Source organism: Leptinotarsa decemlineata, unplaced genomic scaffold (genome assembly GCF_025532065.1).
Source record: "Leptinotarsa decemlineata unplaced genomic scaffold, Ldec_3_MD MMD2_tig00002159_RagTag_RagTag, whole genome shotgun sequence".
NCBI lineage: Eukaryota > Metazoa > Arthropoda > Insecta > Coleoptera > Chrysomelidae > Leptinotarsa > Leptinotarsa decemlineata.
Genome location: NW_027412574.1, coordinates 4,208,588 through 4,223,830, shown reverse-complemented (window position 1 = coordinate 4,223,830; position 15,243 = coordinate 4,208,588). Strand labels below are relative to the sequence as shown.

The 15,243-nt window shown below is 32.6% G+C and overlaps 1 long non-coding RNA gene across 1 annotated transcript in view; it reads left to right on the top strand.

Moving 5' to 3' along the window:
• Positions 1-349: 349 nt before the first annotated feature.
• Positions 350-15,243, top strand: part of LOC111507276 (uncharacterized) — an 87,676-nt gene continuing 72,782 nt past the window's right edge. The window contains exon 1 of the long non-coding RNA XR_012465839.1: positions 350-687. This is a non-coding gene — a long non-coding RNA (uncharacterized lncRNA). The remainder of the gene's footprint in view (positions 688-15,243) is intronic.

Below are 15,243 nucleotides of genomic sequence, written 5' to 3'. Positions count from 1 at the left end.
TATATCCAACATAACAACTTTAAAATTGGCCATGAAATGCGTTCAATACCAAAGAAACTAGTAAAATTTCATTTCGTAAGTTGCTCAACTGATAATCAAATGTCAGTCTTTCTTTTGTTTTCAGAACTAATCATTTCTTTTGATAAGACCTGCGTATATTCAATATGATTAAAGTCAGAGTCTCAACGAAGTTGTATTTCAACTAAGTAAATTAATAGTAAGTAAGGTTAATAGCAATAAAACAAATCAACAGTAAAACAAAATTTAAAGTTCGAAAGAGTGCACATGTTGGCAACGCCGTAACTTGTCATCTTGTGACGTCATTCTCTTCTTACCGTGAATATCCTATAACAGGTTAAATTGCAATTGTCTGATTTATCAGAATTGTGAATCGAAAAGTAGGGATTGAAAGTAGATATCATTTTTGAAGGAAGATTTCTGAAAACTCCTTTCAAAAAAAGTGAATTAAGGTTTTGTTCTCGTATATATGGCCATTCTTATTGCAATAAGAGATTACTGCAAATATATTCACAAATACATGGGACGGTAGCCTGGTGGGTTGACGTGGGTGGTTTGCTCGACACACTCAATCGACCGCTGTGTAAACCGGTGGTTCGAACCGCAATGCCAGACGATCGTTTTTCACTTCCTATTGTCAAACCTGTGTTAGGAAGCACACGTTAAAAGGTAAGACCTCGTTGGTCCTTAGCTCGCACAAGTTTTGACTTTTATATTATATAGCTTATCGTCTGATGTGGGAAAGCGAAAGTTTTATTAAAAAATAAGAAAGTGAACAAATCGTAGATTAAGTTTCTTTCAGATAAAAACTGAAAGAAAAAATCCATGATGATTGAATAATAATTTGATTGCATAACATAGATGAGTTATATTTTTTTATAACCGAAACCATTTGGAACCAAATATTTAAAACCCTGGAAAACAATTTGTTTTTGCATATTTTCTGTTATGTTTCATATTGCAGCGATTTACAATAACTTCATTCGATAATCTAATATCTCTCATTTTACATTTTTAGAAAGTTTAAACAACAATGTTTTATAAAATTATCAAAACATATATTTTGATACTAAATTCATACAAAAAGATAATATAGAATTCTTCCAAAAAAGGAAGAGGAAGAAGTAGAAAGCCAATACCTTCTTTTCCCAAATATTTTTATTCTGTTATCAATATATTTCCTTACAAAAATCATTTGCATTGGCCTAGTAATTATGTAAGAAAATCCTTGAATTATTGAAATATACAATACATTCCCAGCTGGATTACCTGAACTGAGCCACATTTATTCTGTTTTACACACAACCGACATCACTATAAAATTTATTAAAAATTAAACATTGACAAGAAATCGTGTACTTATGAGAATAATAACTGGACGGTAGGGTAACGTCCATAATGCCCACGTGCTTTGATGAGATACGCCAATGAGCATTTGGGGAGCGTAAAGCAAGGGTTAATCTATGGTGGTGAATATCCCCTGAAGCTAGGGGGTGCGAATGGGTGTTAGATAACATGGTGTGGGACTACTCCGAATCGCCATTGGCGTGAAGAGAAGGACGATAGCGAGATATAACCCTTAGATACATTTGATACGAATTGTTAACGAAGTGATTATGTATTAAAATGTCTGCTAATTTAATATCTTATATGCCGCTTTAGTTAATGTTAACGTGTTAACAGAGATTTCGCTATCGTTGCAAAATTAATTATAGCCTGCCGATGATTAATGGAAGTACGGCAATTGACGTTATACTCGGGTATAACTTGACACTCAAAAATGTATTCTCCATCAATCTATTTTGTTAAGGCTGCTAGGTGAATATTACTATGAAGATCGACCTTACTTTGGATTATAAATATACAGGGAGATGAGTATCAGAAATTAAATGAATCTCCTTTTCGAAGCACAAGAATACTATGAAATCATCGGTTGAAACAGTTGTTTCTATCTAATATATTCAAAAACAGATTAATTCGTGATATTTTCACTAAACATCACAATGAAGTGTTTTTGAATACGTTATGGATTTTCATCAAGTATCAGCCAATTCCATCATATGTTTCTATCTACAGAGAAAGAATATGTTGAATTGAAAATGTTACTTTTCTCACTTGCTACACACAAAAGACGGAAATCGAATTCAACAATAATTCAATAATAAATTTATCTCAAGTGTTTTCGTTTCACTTTTACTCTTATCAATAGTCTATTTATTATCACGTTTCATTGTTGACCTTATCGAATCTTTCACAACGAATGCAATTAGACTGCGAAATGTTGTGAGTCAATCCACTGAAGATAGTACGGATAAAAAATAAATCGCACATGGGAGCGCTTAGCGTTGCCAGGTCTATTGTTTTTGCAGTAGATCTTCTGATTTGACTCTCGAACAACTGTCCTACTGTTTGAGAGTAAAAATCTACTGATGATCCAGTTTACTTTATATAATTATTGGATTAAATGACTGCGAATAGTGAATATCACCATGTATATGTGGTACCCAACTAGCAATTCTATATTTTTGGAAAGACAAATTATAAAATTGTATTTCTCCCAGAAATATTTTCAATGTACTTATAAAACAGCTATAAGTTGGAAACTGGCACCGTTTCATAAACATTACAGTCTTTATTAATATTTTGTTAGGCCTCTTACAAACACTAAACAGTTTTATGAACATTTCGGCAGTTACTATAAACATTTTCTAACACTCTTAAACATTTGTTTTGTGAAGTTACTTATAAAATAATTTAAACACAATTTTATAAGAGTTTTTGAGTAGTTCCAAGTGAGCGTTATAAAATACAATGTTCAAAATGTTTTTTTTAAAGGCACAAGAAGTAGTTTTATTGGACATTAGGAAAATATAATAGATATTGCATCAACTGAAAACTAATAAATAGAAAGGTTGAAGCCATAATTTCACTTTTGTACTTATAAAAATGTTGAATACATTTTTTGTGCTTCAAAGATTGATATTTTCACTGCTTCTGAAATTTTATTGACAAATATATATCCTATTATTAGCAAAATTTAAGCGCGCCACTCTTTTATAAATGTTTTTGGAAAAAATAATAATTATGTAAATATTCACTCTGTCGACATATTAATTTTCTAGTTGTAACTTCAACTCAGTCTGTTCTTATAATATCTATGTTCTTTTCAGCTGTAAATATCACTATATGTGCGGTATTTCATATTTTCAACTCATCTAATGTCAGTATTCCGAATTACTATCATGTTAAAATGGCGTCGTTCCACAAAATAATTTGGTGTCAATAGTAAGCATTTCAACGTATTGTATCTACTATATTACCCCTATAAAACTGTTATGAAACACTAAGTTCTAGAAGTGATTGCAAAGCGGCAGAAATGGAATATTTTTAAAGCTAAGGATTTTTACAAAAATGCTGATATGAAGATAGGATTTCTCAAGTACTTATAATTTGGATGAATATTATCTGTCGGTATAAGTTTTTAAGGGCTACAGGAAAATTCTTAAGGCGCTTTTAGAGTGGTGCCTGTGCGAAAGTAGTGATTCGCCTTGGATTTGAATCGCTGGAGATCAAATTCATTAGGGAAAACGTTCCCAGGAAGTTTATTCCACATAAACGCTGTTCTGCAGATTAAGGAGTTCTCAAACAGTAAAGTTCGAGGTGAACTGAGTTGAACACTTGAACACTTCCCGTGAAAGTATATGTAGAAGATAGACAGATCTCCAACCTTTCTTCGATGTTCCAAACTATCAAGGTTGCAAGTGATGTTCGCGTCCCCAGTCAGGAGGATGGTTATTTTCTGGATGGAATCCAGCAGCTTCAGGGTATGTTTTGGGGGCGGAGCTCCATACATGAGAACAATACTCCAAAGAAGGTCTGATTTGAGCTTCATAAAGCATAAAGAGTTGCTGAGATGTGTACAGCTTCCTGGTTCGGAATAGTGATCCAAGCTTTTGAGAAGCAGCCCTCGCAATTCCAGCAACATGATTGTGCCAAGACATATTGATGTCCATTTTAACTCCCAACAAACTTATCGAAGCAGAAAGCGTAATTATCTCACTTGACATTATTATATCCAGTTCGGAGAAATTCATGTTTTTGGAGAAAACCGATGCCTGGGTTTTTGTAGCATTGAATTGAATCTGGTAGCTTTCACCCCGACTCGAATTCACTTCTAGATTCTCATTGAGATATTTAACCCCCTGCTTCCGATGAATATGTGCATCCGCAGCCGATGTCCTAGAATCCAAACGTATTGACGAGACAAGTGTGCTGTCGTCAGCAAAGCAATATATTGGACTCTTCGTTATTTCCAATATCGATTGCGTTATTCCAAATATGGGTGACGTATGAAAGAAGATCGCCTGTTGATCTTTGTTTTCCAGAGCCATATTGATGATCACTCAAGATGTTAAAGCTTTCCAAATATTTGAGGATACTGGTCTATAGTTATTTGGAAGATTTGTCTTGCCCTGTTTGGGAATAGACTAAACGCGAACAATCTTTCAACAAAAAGGAAAAACAAGAAGGCTGAATTTCGAAGGAGTTTTCAGTTAGTGATTTCAAGGTATATATACATGGTGTTCCACTTAAATTGGCGGATTTTAGTCAATAATAAATTTTATCTGTTTTTAGCAAGCTACAGGAAGCAGTTATAAAATAAGCCGAAAATAGTTTCATAAAGATCATACAAACCTCGCAAAAAAGTGCTATAAACAGCTACAAAACAATTATAGGAAAATATGTTTATTCAAGATAGTTGTGAAATCGTTTCTGTGATAATATCGTGATTATTTTATAACGGTTATTTAACTTTATTTTATAAACGTTTCTATGAAAAATTTATAAAACACTTTCATTGCCAACAACTTCATTGTGTTGACGGCTCGTCTGATATAATCAATTAATATTTTGGAAGATATTATAAAATATCAACAAACTAAAACTGTTACAGCACCATGAAATTATAAAACATTTTTTTACTATTCTTGCATCAGTATACTATTTCCTGACTCAAAATCTACTGCTGAGCTTGAAAATGATCTGGACAATACAAACACAATATAAAAATGTGATAAAACTTATAACTAGACCCATTTAATAATTCTAAGAAGGTACGTAGTTAATCGGGTCAGCTGTATACTTAAAAAATAATACTACTTTCTATTCAATTCTAGTGAGTTGTAACTTTTGAACTATTATTACAATAATACAAACTTGGCATGATTGAGATATAAAGATATCAAAAAACTAAAAAAAAAAATATTTTTGAAATCATCTAAAGGTTGAATTGAAATGGGTATATTTTTAGGAGAGAATAACTTTTGGGAAAGCAAAGTTTTAGCCTTTTACTTCTCCATTGTCATACAAAAAACTGTGGTAACTTCCAAAGAAAAGCACGAAGCAATTAATTTCAAAATAAATTCTCTACGAACAAGTGTGGATCATGCATAGAACTCACATTCAGACACAAACTGGAAGAAGAAGCTCTATCGAAACAACTACTTTCATATAAACATCGAATTACACGAAAGATTGCTTTCATATGAACGTTGAATTATACAAAAAACACTTTTTCCTGTATATATTTGTATTCACCTCAGATATATCTGTATAGTAAAGTAGTAAACTAGGTGAGATTCAACCTTATTGCAATTCCTCTCATGTTTAGTTGGGTTCAACTAAGATAGACCCTCTCTCAACTCAAATGGTCAGTTCATCGGTTAGTTGCGTGCAAAATGCCTTAGTGTTGATTTATATAATATACATTGCTAGCGCATATCATGGTGAATGCGTAGTTCATAATCATTTTATACTATTGAGAAAAGAATAAATAGGAGACTGGAAGTAATGATTTGAGAATGAAGCAATAATTTTGAGAGTTATAATGAACAATCTGTTCAAATTATATCATGTAGAGTTGTTCGATAATACGCTTCTTTACGAATAGGTGAACTAAATTAGAGATTATCTCAATTACCTTACGTCATGTATTTGTCTTGTATTCATGTAGAAGAATTGAGACATTTTCAAGATCACGTTTCAAAACTATATATTTTGAATCGCGCTCTTTAATTTCTGACATAACTGGGCTGAAATTAAATATCTTTGCGAAGGTCGCGACGCCTCATCGCTTTTATCTGCAAATCGTTTTTTTTTAGTTCTGTAATGATGTAATGATACATCATTATATAGCGCCAAATGATGAGAGTTACTGAGTAATTGGGTTATTTCAAGGATCCATTTTAGTAAAATTGAAAATTTATGACTTGAAAGAATATACGACAACTCTGATAAACAATTACTGTATCGAGGAGAGATACAGATGTATATGAAAATGAATATTTTCAAATGGAATCCATCCATCTTTCCCAACGTATTTTAGCAGAACCTACGTTATTCTGGTGAATGCCTGCCAAACCACAACTACTCCGCCGGCTAATCTTTCTCTTAATCGAAGGTTTCATACAAGCAGTCGAGCCGCGTTGCTATTTGGGTCGGCTCTTTCCTGCACTGATGAGAGGTATCACCTCGAAACCGGTCTGTAGATTATTTACTCAGCATGGTCCTGCTGCTGGATTAACAAGAAACATTTTCAAGACTAACCTCTATGAGGTTTTTAGCATAAATGTCTGTCGGGTATAATTTGAAGTCCAGCGTGGTATCAGACAGGAAATTAGTTATTTTTTGGCAGGAATATCTATCCTGTATCTGTAGAGCAGGGAGGGTGAGTGTAATCCCACAGCACTTAGGCCACATGTGACCCATTGTACATCCTCCCAAGGAGTTGTCCTCCTAAGTCATCGTCCATCCTGTCCTTTCTAGGAAGGTGGACAGGTCAATGGGAGACATCTCTTTTATATCGGCAGGTGTAGGCCAAGACTCGCCGAACACACACTCTACTATCGATGATAACTCCGGGCACTCGCACATGACATGCTTGACAGTCTCATCTTCCTGTTCACACATCCTGCATAGAGGTGTGTCCACTAGCCCCATATTATGGAGGTGTTTCCTTAGTTGACAGTGGCCAGTCAGAAATCCTACTGTAAGGCGTAGATTTTTCCTGGTCATCGCCAGATATTTCTTCGGCGCCAGCTTCCCAGGTTCCCCCGAGGTGATCCTGGCAAGATTACATCCTTTGATTCCATCCCATCTCTTTAAGGATTGAGCATGGGTGTAACATTTGACTAGTTCCGCAATTGTCGAAGTCATCAGGTCGTAGGTGCCACTGGGTCCTAAAATTCTTAGTCCAGCCGCTTCCTTGGCTAAAGAGTTGGCAATGCGATTACCTTTACTCCTGTCGCGCCCTTTAACCCACCTCAAGATAATGTTATTATCTACCGAGGCTTCGGCTAAATCTTGGTGACACTCCAGTACCAGCTCTGAGGCTGGTACAGGAATATTTTGAGATTCCATTTCGAAATATTTAGTTTGTTGACTGTTGTGAAATCACTGCCGATTTATAATTTAGTTTCACCACAAAGGTTGAAAGTTAAAAAAAGAACCAAGCAGGTGTAGTCTATAACATCTCAAGAACGTGGAACTCTCATCATATTCTCTTCAGCCGCCAATGCCTTTGGAAACAGTTTCTCCTTTGATCATATTACCGAAGCAGCATTTAAAAGATCACTTTATAAGAGATGAGCCCATAGATGTATAGGCAGTGGAAATAAGTTTTGATGGATGCAAAAAAAACAATTTCTTCAATTCATTAAACATTTTATGGAATAATATAAAAATAAAAATCAGTAATTCTGACGGATATACCAGAGAAAATATTAATTGGGGATTGAAATGTATAAAAAGAAGGGAGGAAGTGTCAATGAAACACAGCTTTACAGAAAGAAAAAATGATTTCACATATTTGTGTTAACTGCGAATTCCAGAGTGACTAGTTGTTCCTTTAACAGTTTGCAGCGAACTGGATCACTTCGACCATGATCTCATTGCTGCAGTTGCAGTCGTAATGTCAGGTCTGAATAACTATAGACCACGGCTAAGAAACTTGAAAAGAGCAAACGATTTGTTCTGCATTGACCGTCGAAGTCTACATACCACGAAATGTTAAAATCAAAAACAACCTTTTTACTATTGACACCACTTGGGTTACAGAAACTGCAAAATTGAGGTTTAAGAATCATCTTAAAATGTAATAGATACACTCCTATTCAATTCATACTGAGTGCCCTCAAGTGGTATGATGTGGCAGATAGACTGTATTACTCAAGTATGATATTTATTTATAAAATAACCAGAAATTTGTTTCCAAAATATTTTGATTCCTTCATTACGTACAATAATCAAATTCATGACTACAACACAAAAACCACCAATCAATTCCACATTCCAGAATAAAGCAGTCTATGAAATCATTGTTTTTCAGAGGATTGAATGATTTTAACCAATTACCATTACACATTTAAGATTCTGTTACTTCATATTCATTCAAGACTCAGTTGAAAATAAATATTACATTACGTACTCTATGAATTTTCTGATTTTTTTTTCATTTTTATGTTTCCCATCATCGAAATTTTTTATTGCTTCGAGCTCTTATGTGTTCTGTATACATTGTGTTACATCGTGTTACATTGTGATATGTTAAATATTTCATTGCCTACCCACTCGAATAATTGTTTTTATGACCTAGTATAATTGTAATATATAACTAACTATTCTGAATTCTGTGTTATGGGACAATATTCTCAGGAACACATTTCTATTTTAAGCTTTTTAGCTTCTTGTATTCATATATTATTTCAAAGTATTTCATTGTTAGAAGAATTTTTATACTATTTCAATATTTTTTATATACCATTTTTACTTTTTGGACTTGTATTTATATTAGGATTTCTTATTTTCAAAAAATAAATAAAAATAAATAAATCTGCTTGGATGAACACAATAAGCCCCCTTCAACAAAAAAATCGACGATTTGGAAGCCCAAAGATGCTGATAGAAACACATTCACTCGACCCAGTTTATAAATTACAAACTTAAGAAAAACTTTGGTTAAGAGGGAAAGCAGGTAAACATGTTCTCTCGAAAACATAGAAAAAGTCGTTCATTTTGTGGATACGAATAATAAATGAAAATATGTTTGGGGTTCAAAAAAAATCAGTTCTATAATAGGAATCACACGTTAAAAGGTAAGACCTCGTTAGTCCTTAGCTCGCACAAGTTTCTCAACTTCTGAGAGTCGTCGTTCGTATGGGGGCGACAGCTGATTAACGGAAAAACAGATTTTTAAATAATGATTTCATTTCAGTCATTCTGAATGTGCGATAGCGAGTAGACGTACGTTTATGAGCTCCTAGTTAAATTAAAATTGCAAGCTTAAATAAGTGCAAAATATATGTAAAAATATAGAAGACTAATAATAGTTGAGTGAAACTGACTTATCAGGATTCAAATAACCCAAACTCCATTGATAAAGGCATTTGATCATAACATGGTGATAACAAGAGATCAATCCGAGGAAATAAAATCCCTCGTGAATGTAGTGATAAAACAAATTTGGATGGATGATTGCTTCATAAAAACCATTGCAAGTAAAGTGTCTGAAGAGATAACGAGAAGTCTGGATAAAGAAAATATCTGAGTTGGATCTGAAATTAGTGGAGCAGCAAACCAGGAAATCGAAATACAGAAGAGAAAGTCAGATATATTTAAAATACAGAGTTAACAAGAGAAATACTAAAACAAATTAGACAACATTGACCAAGATTTAAGAAGATGCAATCTGAGAATTTTCAATGTGAGTGAAGATGCGAATGAAAAAACCGTAATTAATCTATTAAATAACAAAATGAATCAAAATATTCAAACTTCCGACATAGAAACAACTTACAGGATTGGCGAATTCAAAAATGGAAAAGTTGGAGGAATACTTCTCAAGATGGCAAATTATCAGCTGAAACAAAATATTTATACGAACAAAAAACTACTCAAAGGTAGTGGCATAGTTATAAAAGAAGACTTGACCAGTTTTAGATTGAACCTTATGAATGAAGCTATTAAAATGACAAATCTATTCAGTGTATGGTCTGAAAATGGAAAAATTATTGTTAAGAAAAATAACAAGACCAAGATCATATACTCTTTTGAAGATTTGATTGCACTGACATTTCTGTAATTTTTTGATATTTTATATACAAATACCATGCACGAAGCACTAAAATGTAATATCTAGGAATCATTCCATGCATACGAGAACTTCATTTTTAGATTAAAAAACTTTGGAGTGGGAGAAATTCGTATATTTTCATTTTTATATTTCTTATCAGTATTCATTAAAAAAAAATTATCATATTTTTTCTTTTTCAATTCTTATTAATAGCATTTACCTGTTTGTACATTATTACTTACTATTTTTTGTAAACATATTTCATAATGTTAGAGTAATGTTGATTTATTGGATGAGCAAAGTGAGACAAATACGAGGGTGATCAGTAATATTGAGGAAGCCTTCAATGAAGGTATCAGAAATCATACATTAGGTATTATCCACATGAACATCAGAAGTGTCAGAAAAAACTTCGATGAATTTTTAGTATACCTGGAAACTTCGGAGGATAATATAGAGGTAATCGTACTTTCTGAAACTTGGAACATAGAAAGGGTGAGTGATTATTCAATTCCAAATTACACTGCATTTCATAATGACTCGAAAATTAACCAGAACGATGGAGTTTTGGTATATATAAGAAATAGTCTAAATGCTACTGTAGAAATCATTTCATTGACAGAAACTAAACTCCTGAGATTCTCGTTTGAAATGGAAGAATCTAAAATTGGATTCAACGCGTCCTATCGTCCTCCTTCAATAAATGCTGAAAACTATACTATGGACATCAATACATATTTCACCAACCTACAAAAATGTAATATTGACATTTTTCTAGGGGACATAGATATAAATTTATTTGCAAGAAATTCCATTGAAGTAATTAACTACCTGAACATGTTTAATGAACATGGCTTTTTTTCTTATATAAACGCAGCCACAAGAGTTACTGAAGAAACTCAAAGTAATTTAGATCATATATTTGTTCGTAAAAATAAAAACACTATCACCAAATCCATAAACTTAATACCCACATAGTGATAGAGACACATTTAACCGACCACTATGCTACTTTACTACTAGCCACACATATCACTAATGAAAAACCAAACATGAAGAAAACTGAATATTTCAAAAAAATTGATTGTAAGAAATTTGAATCATTGCTCAAATAGGAAACCTGGAAAGGGGTAGTAGATATAGATAGTGTAGAAGAAAGCTACAGTAACTTCATGATGACATTTGAAGAACACTTAACTTCATGCACTAAACAGTTGAAAGTCAAAAATAATCAAAAGAAAATAAAACCGTGGATTTCAGTAGGTTTAATACAATCAATAAAACACAGGGATTATTTGAAAAATAAACTAAAAAAATATTTCTCTGAACAACTCAAAATAGAATTCAAAAACTATAGAAATATGTTAAATAATCTAATAAGACAAACAAAAATAATTTTTATAAAAATCAACTAATGGAAGCACGAAATAACTATTAAAAAGTTTGGGAAGTGATCAATTGTGCATCTAATTCAACTTCGTCGGAAAAGGAATTAGGAACGATAAACATACTAGGAACAAATGGAAAGGAGATACAGATAACACAGAAAAATCAAATATCTTCAACACATACTTCACAAATATAGGGCATAACTTAGCAGAAAAGATTAGACAAAAAATAGAAAAGATCCGCATAGAAATTTTATAACTTCGGATAAAACTCTGAATGAATCTATATTTCTAGACCCAGTGTCAGATAATGAACTAATTGAAACCATCTCAACATTGAAAAAAAAGTGTGCCGCTGGAGAAGATGAAATATCCACGACATAAATAAAATCAGTACACTCTAGTATTATTGCCCCCTTGAAACATTTAATAAATTTGTCTTTCGAAACAGGTATAATACCTTCACAGTGGAAGAATGCAATTATCATACCCATTTATAAATCTGGTGATTACAAAACCTCTAGCAATTATAGACCCATATCAGTTGTAAACAACTTTGCAAAAATATTCGAAAAGTGTCTGATGAAATTTTTTACCAGAAACAGTATGGATTTCAGAAAAACATGAGTACAGAAGATGCAATTATGGATCTAACTAAAAATATTGTCGGAGGCTTGGATAAGTCAAGAAAATGTCTTGCGGTATTTCTTGACTTGGCCAAAGCTTTCGACACTGTGTCGCACAATATTTTACTTGAACGTCTCAATAAAGTTGGCATACGTTGCACAGCACTGAATCTATTAGAAAATTATTTACAAAACAGGACACAGCAATTAAAAATTGAAGAGTGTCTCAGTGATTCACTGAAAATCACAATAGGTGTTCCACAGGATTCAGTGTTGGGTCCAATATTGTTTCTCGTGTATATTAACGACATTGCGAATCTAAATAACTTTCATGGCCACATAGTATCGTATGCAGATGATATTGCTATTGTTTTCATAAATGATACATGGGAACAAGTATATGAATGTACTAAATCAAGCATCTCTCATATCCGCAGTTGGTTGAATCACAGCCTATTAACACTAAACTTTCAGAAGAGTTATTTTATCACCTTCTCTCTAACTAGCGAAGACCAACCTACAGAAAGATATATTTCAGTACATAGTAATTCTTGCGATGAAATATGCCTCACAGGTTGTCCACAGATTGAGAAAACTAATAAACTAAAGTATCTTGGTGTGATAGTGGATCAACACCTAAGATGGGATGAACATGCATTATATGTAACAAAGAAATTACGGCAACTAATTCATAAGTTTTATTTGGTACGTGATATTCTCAGCAGGAAAAACCATTCCATAATTTATAACTCATTAGCTGAGTCAATTTTGAGATATTGCATAGTAATATGGGGATGTCTCTACCACAACGCTCAAAAAAAATTGCAAACTACTCAAAATTGTTTGCTAAGAATACTCTACAAAAAGGACAGATTATACAATATAATACAAAAAGTCTGTATAAGCAATCCAATAAAGTAAACTTCAAAAACTTATTATTGCCTAATATATACCTATCGTAAAACAAAGCTCATTGTAATCCGCTTAAACATTATGTTACCCGATTCATAGATAACAAATCTATTGACTTGCCGATTTTCAAAAAAATTCACTTACAAAGATTTGTTTTCTTCATTGGCCCTAATTTATATAATTCACTACCTTTATGTGTGAAAGAATTGAGAAGGGAGAAAGATTTCAAAACTAAAGTTAAGGAACTCATAGAGTCAAATGAAATTAATGTTAATCTTTTATTCTGAAAATAATGTTGAGCTGATGATACCTATAATTTTAAATAACTATCAAATACTTACCTCATACTGTACCTCTTTGCTTTTTATCTGAAATCAATATTTACTGATCACTTGTCTGACTCGTCTGATTCATAAACTGTATAAACTCTAAGCATATTTTCTGGATGATCATTAAGAAGTGCAAAACACAAGCATCCCATGCTTAGTTTGTATTCTTATTGATCAAAGGAACACAATGATTGTTAGGTACTTGTATTCGCAAATGAACGATATATGTACTAAATGTGACGGATATGTATTGTGTGATATTCTATTCCGATGAAAAAACGAATTTAAAAAAAAGAATTAAATTATAACTTTCGCTTTAATAATATAACTAAGAATATATACCCAGTTTGTTATCAGAATTAAGCCAAAAATATACTCTAACCTGAGTTTGAAAATAAGGCATGGTTATTTATACGATTTTTTTGCAGAATTATTGAAAATTCAAGTCGTTTACATCAGTGAGATGTAAAAGTTCTAACGGCCTAATCGTGGTTGTAGATTCGGCAATCAAATCATTACCGAAGACGATTGTGGATACTAATAATCCAAACCTTGTGAAATAATTGGTTTTCAACCCTTTCGATACTTTCGAAAGTTCGAACTCAAAACATTCATCTGTATGAGTTAATTGCATAAATTTGAACTAGTATTTATGATGCACTGTTTGGAACCTTTGGTGTAATAATGAATATTACTGGAGTTTTTTTCCCAACACCAAATCGTTATTTTTAACACCCCGACACGTGTTTCGATCACCAACTGATTAAACTGATTAAAACAGTTTTAGTCTTCCTCTTTGAAGATGATCACTTGGTGATCGAAACACGTGTCGAGGTGTTGAAAATAACAATTTGGTGTTGGGAAAAAACTCCAATAATATTGAACTAGTATCTTGGATCGATAGTTTATCATTATTAACACTTTCCACCACAGACACAACACAGAGTGGTTGTCATGAAGAGAAAAATATTCTATTTTTCATCTTCTTCCATCTAATTTGAAGGTAAATGTAGAATGAAACAAAAAATCTATTTACAACAACCATTTCTTCAATAGCTAATGAGTCACATACAGATTTTATTGAAAAATAATTTCAGTTTCATCACCGTTTTCCTATACAGGTCAATATAACTCTTGTTTTATTTACCCACAAGTACCCATAATGAAGTTATTACTGAGGACGTTCGGAAAAGGTGGAAAATACTCAGCGCAAGACACGTTCGAAAGGAAATTGTTAGAAATATTCCTGCCTTTCATCATTTCCTAAAATTCATTCAAATTTGATTTCAAAACTCCACTATGTCGCCCACAGGAAATGTATATTCACACATTTTCATTTCCTTGGACTAGATTATATCGGTTAGTGAATATTGTGGGAAGGAAATGAAAATATGTTTTGAATATCACAATCAAGTATCACAATTTTGTTGGGGTCCTTCGTTAATGATTTGCCGAAAGAGCAGGCACGTTGAACTTTATTTGGATTTTGATATGTTTTGAGATTCATAATATGAAACTGTATTTAGAATACTGATAAAAAGGTCATTCATAACAAACACTTTTAATAAAGAGAATGGTTTTCTTATATAATTTAGAACGCGGTGGCTATTTGATTTTTGATGAATATACAGCACTAATTAGAAAACACATCATAGTGGTGTTTGTAAAATGTGCAAAAAAGTCAACGAAATATAAAAAGAACAAAATTTACATTCAATAGTGAAAAAGAAATATAATAAATTTGGAACTACCTGTGTACATATTTATGCACAACTTATTGGGTAGGTACTCAAGAATCAACTGAGAACTGAGAACAACTGAGAATATTGTTTACTCTGTAT